This window comes from Pleurodeles waltl, chromosome 3_1 (assembly GCF_031143425.1).
Source record: "Pleurodeles waltl isolate 20211129_DDA chromosome 3_1, aPleWal1.hap1.20221129, whole genome shotgun sequence".
Taxonomy (NCBI): Eukaryota; Metazoa; Chordata; class Amphibia; order Caudata; family Salamandridae; genus Pleurodeles; species Pleurodeles waltl.
In genome coordinates this window covers 1,911,196,496-1,911,211,892 of record NC_090440.1, presented here as the reverse complement: position 1 = coordinate 1,911,211,892, position 15,397 = coordinate 1,911,196,496, and the positions used below count along the sequence as shown (strand labels likewise).

Sequence of the window (15,397 nt, the reverse complement as noted above, 5' to 3'; positions counted from 1 at the left end):
CTAAGTCTCTTGAATAACGGTCTCTGGTTTCTCGAGCTGCAGTCTCACGAGCCAGTCTTCTGTCTTTTAAAACCATAGTCTCTTGCCTCTTAAGTTTCAGTCTCTTGACTGACATTCTCTTAAATAATAATCTCTGGTCTCTTGAGCTGCAATTTTATGAGCGAGTCCTCTGTCATTTTTTGAACCACATTCCCTTTTCTCTTGAGTTGTATTTTCACAGTCTCCTGCACCTTTGTTTTCGCTGGTGGAGTCTTCCAAACTGCAGTACTGCGCTCATCAAGCTGTGCATAAACAAGTAGAACTATTTGGTTGTCTGATTTTCAAAGAAACTAGCGAAGGCTTGCATATTTTATTTGGCGCAACATTACAAATAGAAACAAAAAAAAAGAAGACAGGCAAAATGCTTGAGGAGTTAAACAGAGCTCTCTTGGTGAGATGGAAAGTATGTGCTGAAATTGCAGAGCTTGTGTCCTGCTCTAACTTTCCAGTACAATCACGCAGGAGGGTAACTTATCGAGCTGGAATTGCAAACATGTTCAGTTTCTGCATGGTAGTCTTTCTATGACAGCTCCAAATCATTCCTTCCTAAATCACTCTAGTTGTTCAGTCTTCTTCTTTTCACACAGGCACTCTTTCCAAGGACTGTCGGTGCTTTTTTTTTTTTTTTTTTTTTTTTACAAAACTATAGCTTTCATTGCCCCTCCAAAGGTCTTTCTCCCAATGTCAACATACAGGTTTTTCCTGACAAAGAAATTTAATTTCAGGGCCCCTTCAAAGTTGGTTTCAGAATACATTTCAGCACACATTTAACAAAGCTACTCTTTTGAAGGTCCCCAACTAGAGTTACTTTTGCTAGGCCCCTCCATATGTTCTTAATGGAAAAGGCTTTACTTTACAGGTGACACTTGGCAACTTCTGGAGCTCTTTGTGACAAGGTACTGTTGGAACAGTAGCCCAGCACCCGAAGGCCTTTGGTGTACCTGGCAGCCCTTGCAAGAAGTATTACACGTTGGCATTGGAACCCCAGGGCCCATATACTAGTGCAATCTCTCTGAAGCCTAGTACTACCTTTTGAGGCTTTCACTGTTCGGATGTAGCCGAACTTGAACAGTCAGCGTTGGCTTGGAAGGTGACAGTCAGATACTGAAAACATAAACAGGGCTAAATATTTGCACCAAGTGTTGTACCTTTCTAAAGAAAAGATAAAACTTGTATTGTTATGTTTAATAACTCAGTATTATTGTGACAGCCTCATAGTTGTACGGTTTCTACCCAAATATTTGGATCCTTCGATTTCCCTCAGTTGATGGCAAACAGACAAACCTAGCACGCAGGGAGGAAGCACAGGAAGGTTGTGCGCATTCTTAAAGTCTCCCATGGCAGAGAGCTGCGTTATAGGTTTGCTTTAAGAAGGGTGAAGTGGTCTGTTACTGTTTGAATTAAGTATTACACATTTCTTAGGTGGAGGAGGCCGGTACTTGTCCTCAGATGGCTTGGCTGCTGCAGAAACTGAACTAGTAGCCCACTGTCCGCTCTTCAGGTGATATTGAAGTTGCTGGAAGTGTGCGGGGAAGGTTTCACTGCCGCAGAGTGTGGATGCGGAGGCATATAGGCAGACATTAGTGTGTAAGGATGGGAGAAGACCGTTTCCATCAGTGGATAGCATGAGGCACCCCTTGCATGAGGGAGGCTTGTGGCTGTTCAGGAGGAAAGCACGGGAAGGCATGTGCTGCACATATGATTGGGGAGTCAAAAAAGGAAGCTATCACTAGGGAGGAGGAACTTTTTTGGTAGTTTGCAAAAAGGATTAAGCTCATTGCAGAGGCTTTTTGAGCGTTTTTTTTTTACACTTGGTAATCATTGCCGAGTGCACGACGAAGCTCTGCTTCACAAGGAAACATGGAGGGCGGTAGCAGAGACAATTTTAGTACAATGTGCTGCTTCTGGAGTCTCTGGAATTGGGCAGCGGGGGTATCTCTCAGATCTTTGGCTCAACGCCATTGTGCAGTGGGTTCTCAGATCCTGTTCTTCAGATGAGTTCAGACAGGTTCTAGGTTCAAATGGCAATATGTCTCCTTCTCAGATGCAAACAGCAAACATTTCTTCCTCAGACCTGTGACCCTGCTTAACTCATTACCTCTGCCCCTGCTAAACTCATTACCTCTGCCGAGCTTCACCAAACTCAAATGGTGAACTATTTTACTTGCCAGCTTATTTTCAGAGTGAGTAGTAGTTAGTACCAGGCCAATCAGCCACTCGTAACTTGTGGTGCACTTGAATGTTTTGAGGGAGCCAATAAGTCCTGCTACAGTGTAGCAAAAAGCTGATAGTGTTCACATTATTTATGATTAATGCTGATGACAAACACCCCATAATGCTAGTTAGATATGTATTGCTTGCAGAGAGACTTGGAGTCAACCAGGGACTATAGCTAGGATTCAGCTCTCTGGCTAGAGCTGCCACTGTGATGCAGGAGATGGGGAGGTAGCACATCCATTCGTTCTGGATAGTGCAGCAGCCATGCAAATAACCACAGTGTTTGTAAGGATATGACATCATCCAGCCTCCATGTTTCCAGCAGAGATGACCATATACACACGTATTTAAACTGGTATATTCCAAGAGGGGTAAACACAAATGTAACCCCTACCTGCTCTGTTGAGGGCTTGGCTTGTCTCATTAAGACGCACAACAACCCAGGATACAGTCTCCTACAAAGGGGTGCCCTCATGTATTTGAAACCATGCTAAGACATACCACATACCGCTGTCTCTGGGGAAATAAGGAGATCAGTTTACAGGATGCACAGATTTACCAGGAAGAGCCAGTTGGCAGCCCCTAACCTGGAGTGAAGAAGAAAAGGTCTGTAAACCACAACTCTTAGTCGCGTGCCACAACCCATCAGTTGTGTCATGACATTTCCATAGGGGAAGTTAGCCACTTGTTTTGAAAGGAATTCCACATCGGGTGGACTCCAGTCTCCAGCAGAGTGGAGTAATCTGCTCATGACCAACATTACTCTAAAGTGATGTGTAGGACTTGTGAGGTAGGGGGCTCATGACAAACATACTGGGCCGAACAAACTCAGTAATAGGGAGCAGGATAGATGGTTACTGCAGCCAGAACAATCGTCCCTCTTTCAGAGGTCCCGTCCCAGACTTTCCATGGCCCTTGCATTTCTAGCCCCAACCAAAGATACATTTTAACAAATGGACCTTTTTCAAGGAACTCTCCAAAATAAAACTTCACAGGCCCATTCTTTTTGACTAACTACATTCTGACATAGTTGCTCTTTCCAGTTAGCCACCCCTTGCCTGTCATACTCTTTCAAAGGCCCCTGCTTACGTACCTTATGTCAAGGACACTCTCTCCTAAGCTATGTTTTGGTGGCCTTCAATCTGTAGTGGTTTAGGGTTCTTACTACAGCACATTTCACGCAGTGAGTCGTTTCCGGGAAGCGGTTCATGAACTTTTCTCCATGTCAGTTTGGGGAATAGGACTTGTAGGAACTTAGATTTGGTCATGTGGTGCCAACGGAAGCATTCGTAGTAAGGTAATGATAGCCTGGCATGATATTTCTGCACTCACCTTGTGTTAACTCTAAGGGTTACCATATACAGTGCAGATTTAAGGAAGGATTTGGGTCGGAGACAATTTTTTCTTCCTTCTACCACTGCAATTTAAATCTAGCACAGTGGATTAGGTGCATGAATGGCAGATCACCAGTGCCAACTCTATGGTGGTGGCAGATTCCTGCCCTCACTGAACACGTCTGGTGGTTTGCTTTGTTCTGACACCCAACCTCCTGGGGCTCTCAACTGTTTGAGGTGTGTAATTGTTTACTCCTTAGAACTGGAGTATGGAAGTTTTAAGGACAATCTCTGCTGTAGCTACCACTTCACTAGTTGAACACCAATTGCCACAAAATAAAGTTTAAAATCACAAACTAAATCATCTTTTTTGCTTTTTAAAATTAACAAAATTGTGCGGGTCGCATAATCAAAGCTGAACGGTATTCACATACTTTCTGGGAGTGGCCTCTTTTATTTGCAGCACACATTAAAACAAGCATCTTCCTGCATCGCTCAATGATTAACAGGTAGGCTTTGTGTTTGTGTCTTTGAGTGAAGCATTCTTCTTGTAGCGAACCACCTTATGTTCGCTTGATCGCTAGGCTCTATATCACCCTTTGTACTGGGGCTGCTGGGGAACAGAAGAGGGGGTTATATCTTTCAGAACGCGAGTTTAGGCGAACCGACTGACCGCCTAGAAGAGGACAGTGAATACACCATTCTTTCTGCAACAGTGTCTGTCCACAGTTGTTGCTCGCGAGCGCCGAGTTTAGGATAACACTTTTGGCCTTGTTATTTAATAGTAAAGCATAAGTAAGCCTGACCACTTTCTTTTACGTTTACTAAAAGATGAATAACTAGTCTATATCTTATTCGGTACATCTGCGAACGCATAATACGGAGCTGCTGTTCATTTCGGCTCTCTTGTCTGTGCCGGTATCATAACTTGATTAAAGCTTACCTCATTACTTACGACAAAAAAATGATTCCCTGTAGCTCATCCGTGGCTATGTGATGGGAGCTTCCCTCTCACCGGGCCCCTCTTTGTCAGTGATGACGAAGATAAAGTGTTTCAAGGCTTGAAATGTGGAGCCTGGTTCCCATCCATGAGAAGCCACGTAGCTGGCCCTGGGTATGCTTTGAAATAAATTCTTCCTGGCCACCCTTTCCGTGCCCGATTCTCACTTGAGGATTCCTGGCAGAGGCAACCGAGTCCTGCACATCCTGCTGGTTTGACAGTTGTTTCCAACCGCCACTTTCAGTCACGCGCAGTCAGCCTCACCCAACGTTCTACGGTGATCAGAGTGACGTCACCACCGCCAGTGCAGCTGCATCATACACAGATGCGCTGCGAGGCACCCGAAGGAAGTGCTGTCTGTGGTAGGTACAGATGGAGCCGGTTGCATGAGACCAAGAACTTTATTCTTGAAGAACTTCATCCTCGATAGACCGGCCAGCCGGCCCAGGTCCCAGATGGAACTGACTCATGTCAGCTGGAATCTTCGCCTGCCGTTCATACAAAAAACACTTTTTAACATCAATGGAATATCAACATGCCGCGGTGTGACTCTGGCTCACAAGCATGCAGGCGCGTGAGTCAAGCCGCTATATACTACCTTGTCACCTGAATATGCAGGAGGGTGGAAATGCATCAAAACTAAAACAAGGGCGATGCTAACAGCGACAGCTGTATTTAGTCTTGCACTAACGTTTCTGGAAATCCTCTCATGTGAGGAACTGCTCATGCAAACATTCCAAGAGAAACTGAAGCATGGTCAAGAGGGGTGTGTGCCGCATTAAGCCATTTTACATGAATTCCTCTTTGTAATGGGGACCCATTGACCAAGATTGAGAGTTCTTTAGAGGTTTGGTGATCGAAACAAAATAATGGGGAGATAGTAACATAAGGGAGGGTGGAGTGATGGGTGACAATGAAATAAAGAGTGTTGATGAATTAGTGAAAGAAAGAAGGAGACTGAAAGCAAGACTGGCGCAGGAATTGAAAATGACAGGAGAATAGAGTGACTGACAAGGAAAGAGTGACGGGGGAAGAGAAGGACCAGAAGTAAGTGACCAGTGTCCATTGTGTCACATAGTGGAGAGAAAGCAAGTAGGCAGATAGGGAGAAAGTGATGGAGGTAGTGGGTGAGGGGGCTGGTGAAAGGAAGATAATGACAGAAGTGGTTTGGAGCACGGCTATAGTTACAGGCAAAGAGAGATCAGGGACAGTGTTAAGGGAAATAGTAGAGGTGAGAGAGCAGCTGATGGCTCGAGCCAGGTTTGAGTCTGAAGCCTGGTCCTAGCTCAGCTCAAGGTCTCGCTGGAACCTCGAGCCCATAACGAGCCAAGCTTTCATGTGGCTTCTGCCTGTCACCCTCGCTCTACCCTTATGCACAGAGGGAATAACAAAGCATGAACATTTGAGATAAAAAGGTAGTGTCTGATTTGCACAAAGTGAAACAAGAAAATCTGAATTAATGGTGGCTTCCCTAGTTAACCAAAGTGTGAATTTAGGCAAATATTTTATTTGACCATTTCTCCTTTTTCTTCACGATAGCCTACAAAAGTACCTTCAAATACGGAAGCCCAGAATACTAGCTATACAAAACCAATTGTGTTCGCTATAATGGACTATAATGTTCCCACAGCCATAAGAATCTGGCGCATTCAGGGTACACATAACAACTGTCTTGCCTCTTAGTTCACTAATGACAGTGTCACCAGGGTGGGGGCGGGTACAGTAGCAGGAATGGTTTTAAGTTCATGTTAAAAAACTATCACTTTTAATAAGTACTTTTCAGAGCCAAGCTATAATGTAATGTACTAATTTCAAAGCTTCCACATGTTAAAGAAATGCACTTTTTGAGTTTTGAAGAGACTTTTATCATATTTTAGGTGATATTTGTTGTACCATTTGCTTGGCAAACATGTTTTGGGATTGGCTCCTGCACAGGCTCTAAACGCCAAACGAGACCCTTGACTCTTCTCGCCCACCTCTAGGAAATAGTGTTTAGAGAGGAAGAGAGTTGACGTGGAAGAGGGCGATGGAGACTTCAGCACCTGCACCGCTAACCCAGCTTTGAGTAATAGTCTTCCCTCGTCCTCTTGTGATCTTTTCACTTGAGAACGAAACTGGAGAAAGCTGATTAAGAGATATACTGAATTGAAAGTATGCATAGGGAAATTTATAGTATATTACCTTAAATTTGTGTAGTCCAGCTTTTCCAGTGGTATGTCACTGGCACCATGTGTGCTTTATAGCTTACCTGAAGACCAGTCTGCTTAGAAGGATACTGTCCCCATGGACGTCATTTAGGGGTCACCGGGGGTCAAAGCTGCGACCCCCTGGTTTGTCCTGTGCGACCCCTGGCACTGTCCTTTTGACCCCCGACCTTAGAGATGGCAAACTCAGTGCCAGGAACAGAGTGGCATCTCCTCTACATGGACATACATTGGGGCTCCACTCGCTCTGTTTTATGTCATTTGTTTAATTACACTAATAGTGAATAATAACATAATATGCAATATTAGTGTAACAGAAATGGAGTACAATTAGCTAGAGTATACCCTTTCCATGCAGCTGAGGGTTGTAAAACATGCTTTTAAATGTATGTTGTGTGCATGCTTGCGGGTGTGTGTTTATGTGAGCGAGTGTATGTGAGTGTAAATCTGTGTGTGTGAGTGAAAGTGAGGTCAAATGGCATGTAATGTCACTTCCGCTTCCCGTGGCACAAAGGAAAGAGCAGAAATGACAGGCGGAAGATGGGTGGAAAGGGAAGGAGAGACCGAGAGAGATGGAGAAGTTAAAAAAAAGGGGGGGGGGAGATGTTAAACAAGAGGTGACGGGATGGGGGAGTTTGGGAGAGAGAAGACAAGAACAGGATTCTTTGTAAACTGCACCTGATGGTTGTTGTAGCTGGGAGTGGTACCACCTTCACGCTGCATATTTAAAACAGTAATTTTGTAAACATTTCGAGGGTAAGAGTCACCCCTTTATCTGCCCGCTCCTTTTGACTGTGGTCAGCTCCTGGGTCGTTGTGATTTATAAAGCACAGTTTTGGATTGATTTACCCCGAATTCCTGAAGGTTACAACATAGACCTCCTAATGAAGTAGTTGCTAACTCCTGTGATGTTTTCACAAACGTTACTAAGAAAAAGTGATTTAAGGTATTCTGCAAATACTTGTGGTAGGGTTCAAAGAGCTCCTTGTAAAGAGGCCTTTAAGTAATTTCCAATTTTGAATTTTCTGGCCCAGTGGGACTTTAAATATATTATTCTATCATCATTTTCTAAGACAGTCTGCGGGAAAATATATATATCCCCGTATAATGTGGTATTTAAACTGTACTTACTGTGAAATATTTATAAATGTTTTTTACATGTGCTCTACAGCTAATTAGGAACGCATCTTCTTTATGGCGCTACCCAGCAACTAAGCAGGGCTGTCTGTGATGAGGTAGATGTATTGAGAAGGGAAAGCCCCAGTTTTCCCTTGGTTTTTAACTGGTCTGCTTGAAGGTTTATCATTTTTAGCAAAATGCTTCGTAAATGGTCTTATAAACGCACCATTTTTCTCCATGCAAAATAATTCCAAAACTGTGTCAAGGTCCTGTACCCTTCACTATCACACTGTATGCATGGACTGTGGATGAAGACGGGGTCGCATACTTGATGTGTTTGCACGGGAATGCTTAAGCAGTTGTGTTCCCGGGAAGCTGAGCAGTAGATTGTACTGTGCTTGGCAGGAATAATGATTGGGTTATAGGTAGTTCCCGGGTCGAGTCTGAATTGAGCACCACATCCTTTAGGAGTGTTTTTGGATGCCTGCTTGGATGTCCAGCAATAGGAATCCTTTCAGGCAGAACCTTCAGGTGACATGGCAGCCCGGTGGGGCTCCAGCCTTACCTCGCAGCGTGATGGCGACCGAGGGGGGCTGAGTTTGCAAGTCTGTCTCCTGGAGGCCAGATAGGACTCCCAGGGACCCACAATCAAGATGGCGTATCATCACGAGGACTAGAATGACTGAGGTCTGCTCTGTCTACCCAGAGTATCTGAGACGCATCCTATTGTTGATTCAACTTCCAGGGAGGAAGATTGTTTAATGAATACAGTTGGGATCTGGTTTTTCCAGTAGCCAGCAAGACCACTTACAAGCCACCTCTGTATCAAGGAACCCGTTCCTGTGACTGAATTCCAGAGTTTGGCACCCAGCCAGCATAGTGAGAGCCTTTACTGTAAATAGACTGTGTTCCTGGACCATAATACTGATTGGAAGCGGATGCTATCTAAAGAGTAAGGATAGAGGTTAGGATGATCACGCCACTAACCACAGGAGGAGGATAGAGAAAGTTAGTGGTGTTCCATCTACACTGCATACTGGCAGATGTATCCTCTCCTATATAGGACGGGGCCACAGACTAAGAGGCTGTCCAAGGGGTTGAAATGCTTTCACAGGACACATCTTTGATGCTGCTTCCTCTGCATCCACCTAGGTCATAAATCTGTAACTTTTTTGTGATATGGCAGCAAGATTATGTAGTTGAGTTTATGGTACCAGGTCCTTATCCATGGGTTTCCAGACTCGTACCCTAAGTGAGGTTTCTTCAGGAGAGCCACATGTGAGGTGGTTCCTTGGCTCCCAGATGCCTCATGAAGCTCTCCATAAAGTGGTGAGGCCTTTCATAGCTAACTTTAGTATTTGCACTGTTGTTATTACCAGAGCCACTGGAATTACGAGATTGTGCTGCTGTGGTGATTTTGGCATAATTATAGACTTGTCGCATTTGCACTATAATACATAATCTGCAGATTTTAACCAAAAAATGTTTCTAGCTCAAACAGTAAAAATGCATAAAAAAATGTTGCTCTGACATGGAAAGTCCTTTAGCAAAGCTGAACCGGTAAACTTCTCGATACTTGTTGCTATATTTGGGTGTTAAGTAGGTACAAATGAGGTGCAGTCAATGCCTAGACAGTGTTACTAAGATTAAAAATAATGAAATAATTGCTGCATAATTTACTCAACCCTGCCGCATAATTTGACCCTCTCCTGCTGCATAATTGCAGTGGCCCTGGTTATTACCCTTAGGCGTGTGCTCTATGTCTAAAGACAGACCACGGAAGAAGAGAGGCACAGCACTAAACGGAAAGTGGTCCGTGGAGTCTGTGATTGGATCACAACAGCGCTGCCTGGAGATCCGAAGATGACAGCTCTGAGGCCGGAACAGAGATCATTGCAGTGCAGCTCAAAGACTGTGGCAGGGGCAGTGCAACTCTGAACCTGTGACCAGATGGCACACAGTTTACAGCTGGTTATCAGTTGGTTGGCTTGAAAAACAAGCTGCCTGTGGGGTGCCCATATGTGTAGGACTGGCAGTGGGGGTATGTCTCCTGGCAAAATGGAAGGGATACATAGCGTTGGGACCTTTTACATACTTTGAAATTGGGTGACATAATTGGATCTGCAGATGTAATAAAGTTTGCCACGCTGAATTTGACTTAGACTGTTATAAATATTTATAGGCCTCACATGCATTTGATATTGGAGGATAGAGCAATGGAGCAGTTTCTAAGATGTATGGAAGCATTAATAACCAAACAGCCACGGGTACTCTGGGGCCTTAAGGAACAATAGACGACATAGAGGACGAGGATTGGGGAGAAGCATTGTCATATCCATATAGTCCTTTTTTTAGACTCGTTCAGATATAAAATATAGGTTTTAAAATTGTAGGCCACTTCTCTATTTAGTGGGAATGGCTGACAGCCCACCGTGTATAAGATGAACGACGGATCCTGAACAGTTTTTTTTCATGTGATCTGCGAATGTCCAAAGATTCTTGATTTCTGAATGGTGATTTAGGTACATGTAGAAGGAATACACGATGTGCAAGTAGCCTTAAACTTATTTCAGTAGTGTTTCCCAAACCGTGGGTCACAAACCGGATTTTGGTGTGTTGTGAAAGCCCAAACAATAAAGATCTCTTTAAGTTCTGTATTTATCTTGTCACATTTGCTGCACATCAGAGACAGAGGTCAAAAGTAAGGGGATGTCTCCTGGCAAAATGCTGCTTACTTTTCCAGCAGAAGGTTTGTGTTTAGAAACTGCTCTCGCTTTTTGGCAGTCAGAGTAATGAAGGTGAATTCTGTGACAATCTTGCTGAGGTACAGGGAGTGTGGAAGGGAAGGATGTAGATATAACTTTTTTTGTAACACGCAACAAAATGTAAATACCTGTAAATATACACATTCAGCATTTAGCAACACAAAAATGAGGCACATGTTTTAAAAATTTTAAGCATCATGGAAACAAAGGTTTTAATAGAATCAAAACAACTCAAGACTTGGTGATGCACAAATGATAGTTACTAAAATCTGATTACCACGTATAATCATTTGTGTGCAATATAGTTTTATCTGTAAAGCTGTATGGCTGTGCAGATTTAATGGCTATTTCAATGGAAAATGTGCTCTACGATACGATGGTATAGTTAAAAAAAAATTTTAATCGCCTGCCTTATATCCACTAAAGCTAGGTTGTTCATGAAAGTTTGTTCTAAAAATTGGGTTAAAAAGGTTTGGGAAGCACTGCACTATAGGCATACAGTTAATATTAGACTTGACTAAATACTTAGACTTGCCAAAGTATTACTAATCCTGCACAATTTAAGATTGATGATGGCCTGCGGGGATCTAGCCTGCAAGTGGGGGAGCACTACCACTCCTGGCGTGGATTCTTGCAGAAAGGGCATGGATTGTTCATGGCCATGAAGAAGCAGATATGTTAGGGGTAGAGGGCAGTACAAAAATGGGAAAAGATTCGAGGTCCATTGAGGGAAACATAAAGAATGTCAAAGTAATGTTTCGGTCCTGAAGTGTAATATCTGGATTCGCTGAGGGGATGGATAGGAAAAATGGTAAAAAGAAAAATAATAAAAATGGAAAACATAAAAAAAGAAAAGAAAAAAATCAGCTGGGAATCAGTGATCGGTTGTTCGGATTAAAATCGAAGCAGTGCTGCTTGGAACCCATGATTCCAATACGGGCACTGCAGCGCGGAGTCCATGATTGCATTACGGGCACTGCAGCGCGGAGTCCATGATTGCGGTCAGGGCACTGCAGCCAGAAGCTGTGGCTGCCATCAGGGCACTGCAACCAGAGGCAGTGATTGATATAAAGGTACAACAGCCTGATGCAATGGTTGTGATCAGGGCATTATAGCCAGAGGCAGTGATTGTAATAAGGGTACAGCAGCCAGAGGCAGTGATTGTGATTAGGGTACATAAGCCAGAGGCAGTGATTTCGATCATGGCACTGAAACCACGGGGTGTTATTGCCATTAGGGCACTAAAGCTAGAGGTTGTATCCCAATTAGGAATTATGTAATGTAATTGTAATTATGCAATTATGTAATGCTTTGCTTGAGACGAGAAAGAAGAATTAAAAACAGCCACAGCGAAGTCTCGATAACCCATTTGAGACCCAGGTACAAAGGGGTATCTGCAACAATGTCTCAACAGGTGTTATTTACAACCACAATTTAGCTACTTAATGAATACAACCTCAGATGAGGATAGTGCATCTCAGCGCGGGGTTGGGATAGGAGAAGTGCAGTGTATCTGCTGGGACATATCAGGGTAGTGCAGTTCAGAGACTGTGACTGAGACGGGTAGTGCACTTCAGAAGCTGTGATTATGATGCTAGGAGTGCAGATTGGATGGAGGCTGTGGCTAAGGACAAGGCAGCACAGCTTTGAGTGGCATCAAGAATAAGGAGGCAGTGAGCCTCCAGGGCTCTGAAGGCTGTGATGACGTGTGTGGGCCAGGTTAGCATGTGCATTCATCGCTGGAAGCAGGTGAGCGATCTTGTTGTCTCGGGATGGGGAGTTCCAGCCTCAAGGCCCCAGGGAGATCCACAAATGTTATTGGTGCTGTGAGTGCTCCCGAGAGAGAGGCCTTTGCCGAGAGAAGTGTTATTGTGCACGCCTGCCCAGGGCACAGCTGGCTCCCACCCGCTGCTCACTCTGGTATTGCTTTGCAGCCATCTGGCCACTCCAAAAGCTGCTTCGTGGCTGGCTCCACACTTCAAAAGTGCTTCGAGCTCTCACAAGGCTCCCCATCTGGCTTCACACCTTGCAGGCAGCGCCTGATTCATCCAACATAGCAGTGCCAACCATGGACACCAAGGGGCTCTGGACACTGGTGCAGCAGAGGCGAGAAAAGCTGGTGCCCAACGGGTACCATCTACGCCATCACGAGCTACAGATCATTGTGCATGAGCCTGAGGATGAAGGGAGGACAGAAGAGGAGTGGATGACAGAGCCTGAGGAGGAACAGGGGGGAGCAGAGAGTGCCCCTCAGACAGAGGATGGAGAGGTGAGAGGGATGACTGGTGACAGGAGTGGGAGAGATTTGTGGAAGAGTGTGTGATGAGGGTCAGTGGATCCATCAGGGTTGGAATGTGTGGTGAAGATTTCTGTGAATCAAGTGAGCAGTGGAGATCTCAGTAAGGTACATGTGTATCTGCTGGAGAGGTCGACTCTGATGGAGGTGGGCATGGACTATTATGTGGCTGTCAAGCGCAGGTGCCTATGTCCAAGGTAAACTTTCTAAGGCACTCCAGTGAAAACTTCTGTAACTGTATTCTACTCATTCCCAGGGCCGTTCGACAGATACAAAATGGAATATTTTCTCACCTGTGGTAAACCTTTTGGAAGGCTGGGGTGTACCGCCATCTTGGTCAAGATAACCGCTGGTTGTAGGGTAGTTGCTGGTAATGGAGTATCTGGAAGTGTGGTGTCTACACACTGTGGGGATAAGCAGGTAGTGAAATACCTTCTAGAAAATCCGTATCTATGGTTTAAAATGGCAGCATTGTATCTGCTGGGGGCGAGGTATTTGTAGTATCCACTGGTATGGGAATGTGAGTTGTGGCAGGGTATCAGCCAGCACTGTGAGATCTGCTGGAGTTAACTTTTCTGCTAGTGGCACATGGATCAGTATGTGATGGTTGTACCTGCTGTCAGTGGGTAGTATCTGCTGGTGAGGTGTATGTGCAAACAGTGGAATATACGATTGTGGTGGAGTATCTGTAGGTAGAAGGGCTATTGCTAGCCTTTGGGTATTTGATGTGCTGTTTCTGCAGTTCGTTGAATGCCTGCTGGTGATGTGTTATATTGTGGCAGTGCGGTATCTGCTGGTCAGCTATCTGCTAGCAGTAAAGCATCTGCTGTGGTATATAGTCATGGGATGTATCTGGGGCAGGTGGTGGTTGTGGGTTTTCCACTGGTGGTGTGTTATGTAGTGGCAGTGGGGTATCTGCTCACAGCACAGTATATTTTGGGTGTGTTATCTGTTGGCAATGTGATAGTTGCAGGAGTAGACTTTGTGGTTGTTTGGTACCTGCAGGATGTGGTGTACTTAGAGGAGAAGGCGACCTGCAGGCTTTCTGATATTTGTGGTATATTTTGGGGTGCAAGTACCTTTAGTTGCTGCTTGTGAGATATTTGGTGGTGTTGCTGGCGGCGAGACAAATGGCGGTGATGGCAAGATATCTGGTGGTGGAGGTGATATGATGTCTAGTGACAGTGGGATATATCCGCTAGCAGTGAAATATCTGTCTTCTTGGAATGGGGTGTCCGCTGGCTGCTGCTGGGTATCTGCTGGCATGTAGGCTGTTAGCTGTTAGCTGTTAGTGAAGTATCTGCTGGTAATGGTGTATCTGCTGTTAATGAGGTATCTGCAGGCAGCGAGGCACCTACATTCAGGAGGGATATATACTGGTGGGAAAATATCTGCTGTTAATGAAGAATCTGCCAGTGGTATGGTATCTGGAGTCAGTGAAATATCCGTTGGTGGCACCTTTATCTGCAGGCAGTGGGGTATCTGCTGGTGGAATATCTGCTATTAGTGAAGTGCCTTGTGACATTGTGGTTTCTTCGGGAAATGGTGTTGATGCTGACAGCGGAGTATCTTCCGGTAGTGAACTATCTGCAGGCAGTGGTGTATCTGGTGTTAGTGAAGATTAGCTGGAGCATTGAGTATTTGCAGGTTGTTGGGTATCTTCTGTCAGTGAAGTATTTGCAGGCTGTTCTTTATCGTCAAATATTGGCATATTTAGTGGTGGCTGGGTACCTTCTGACACGGGTTATCTGTTGTCATGTGAAGCTGTGGAGATGAAGCCTCCACTGTTAGTGAGTTATATTCAGGCAAGTGGGTATCTGGAGGCATTGAAAGTCTGCTGGTAGGGACGTATCTGTCAGAAGTGATGTCCCCATTGGTAGTTAAGTGTTTGCTAGTGGTATCTTTATGAGGCAAAGTATCTGCAGCTGGGGGAGGGGCAGGGGTCTCCAACCTTTTCTGGAGTAAAAGCTGCTTATGTTCAATGAAAATCATCCAGACCTACGAATATTATTAGAATGTTAATACTGACCACATCAGACAAGTTTACATGTTTGTTTTAAATATACACTTTTCAGTTTTTGTTAGGTGGTCTGCGCACAGGAGAGCTACTTATGGGTAGCTAGAGAGCTACTAGTAGCTCACAAGCTATGCTTTGGAGACACCTGGACAAGCGTATCATCTGCTGTTAGTGACGTATTTGCTGGTGCCAGGGGTATCTGCTAGTGCGTGGTGCACTTGTTGGCGCCTGGAGTATCTGCTGGTGGTGGGATATTCGGTAAAGGATGGAGAGCATTCTTTGTGTGGGTTTAGCAGCAGCTGTGTAATTGCACGTGGGGATACCTGTTCCTCAGAAGATAGTGCAAGTGAGGTGTTGACACGTACTTGGACTTGCCTCAGATGCTGGGAGGTTCTTTGATTTATTG

General features: G+C 44.7%; 1 protein-coding gene across 5 annotated transcripts in view; it reads left to right on the top strand.

The window, feature by feature from the left end:
- The window catches only part of MYO1C (myosin IC), a 365,885-nt gene that overhangs the window by 148,369 nt on the left and 202,119 nt on the right, over positions 1 to 15,397 (top strand). The gene's annotated exons all lie outside the window — the stretch shown is intronic.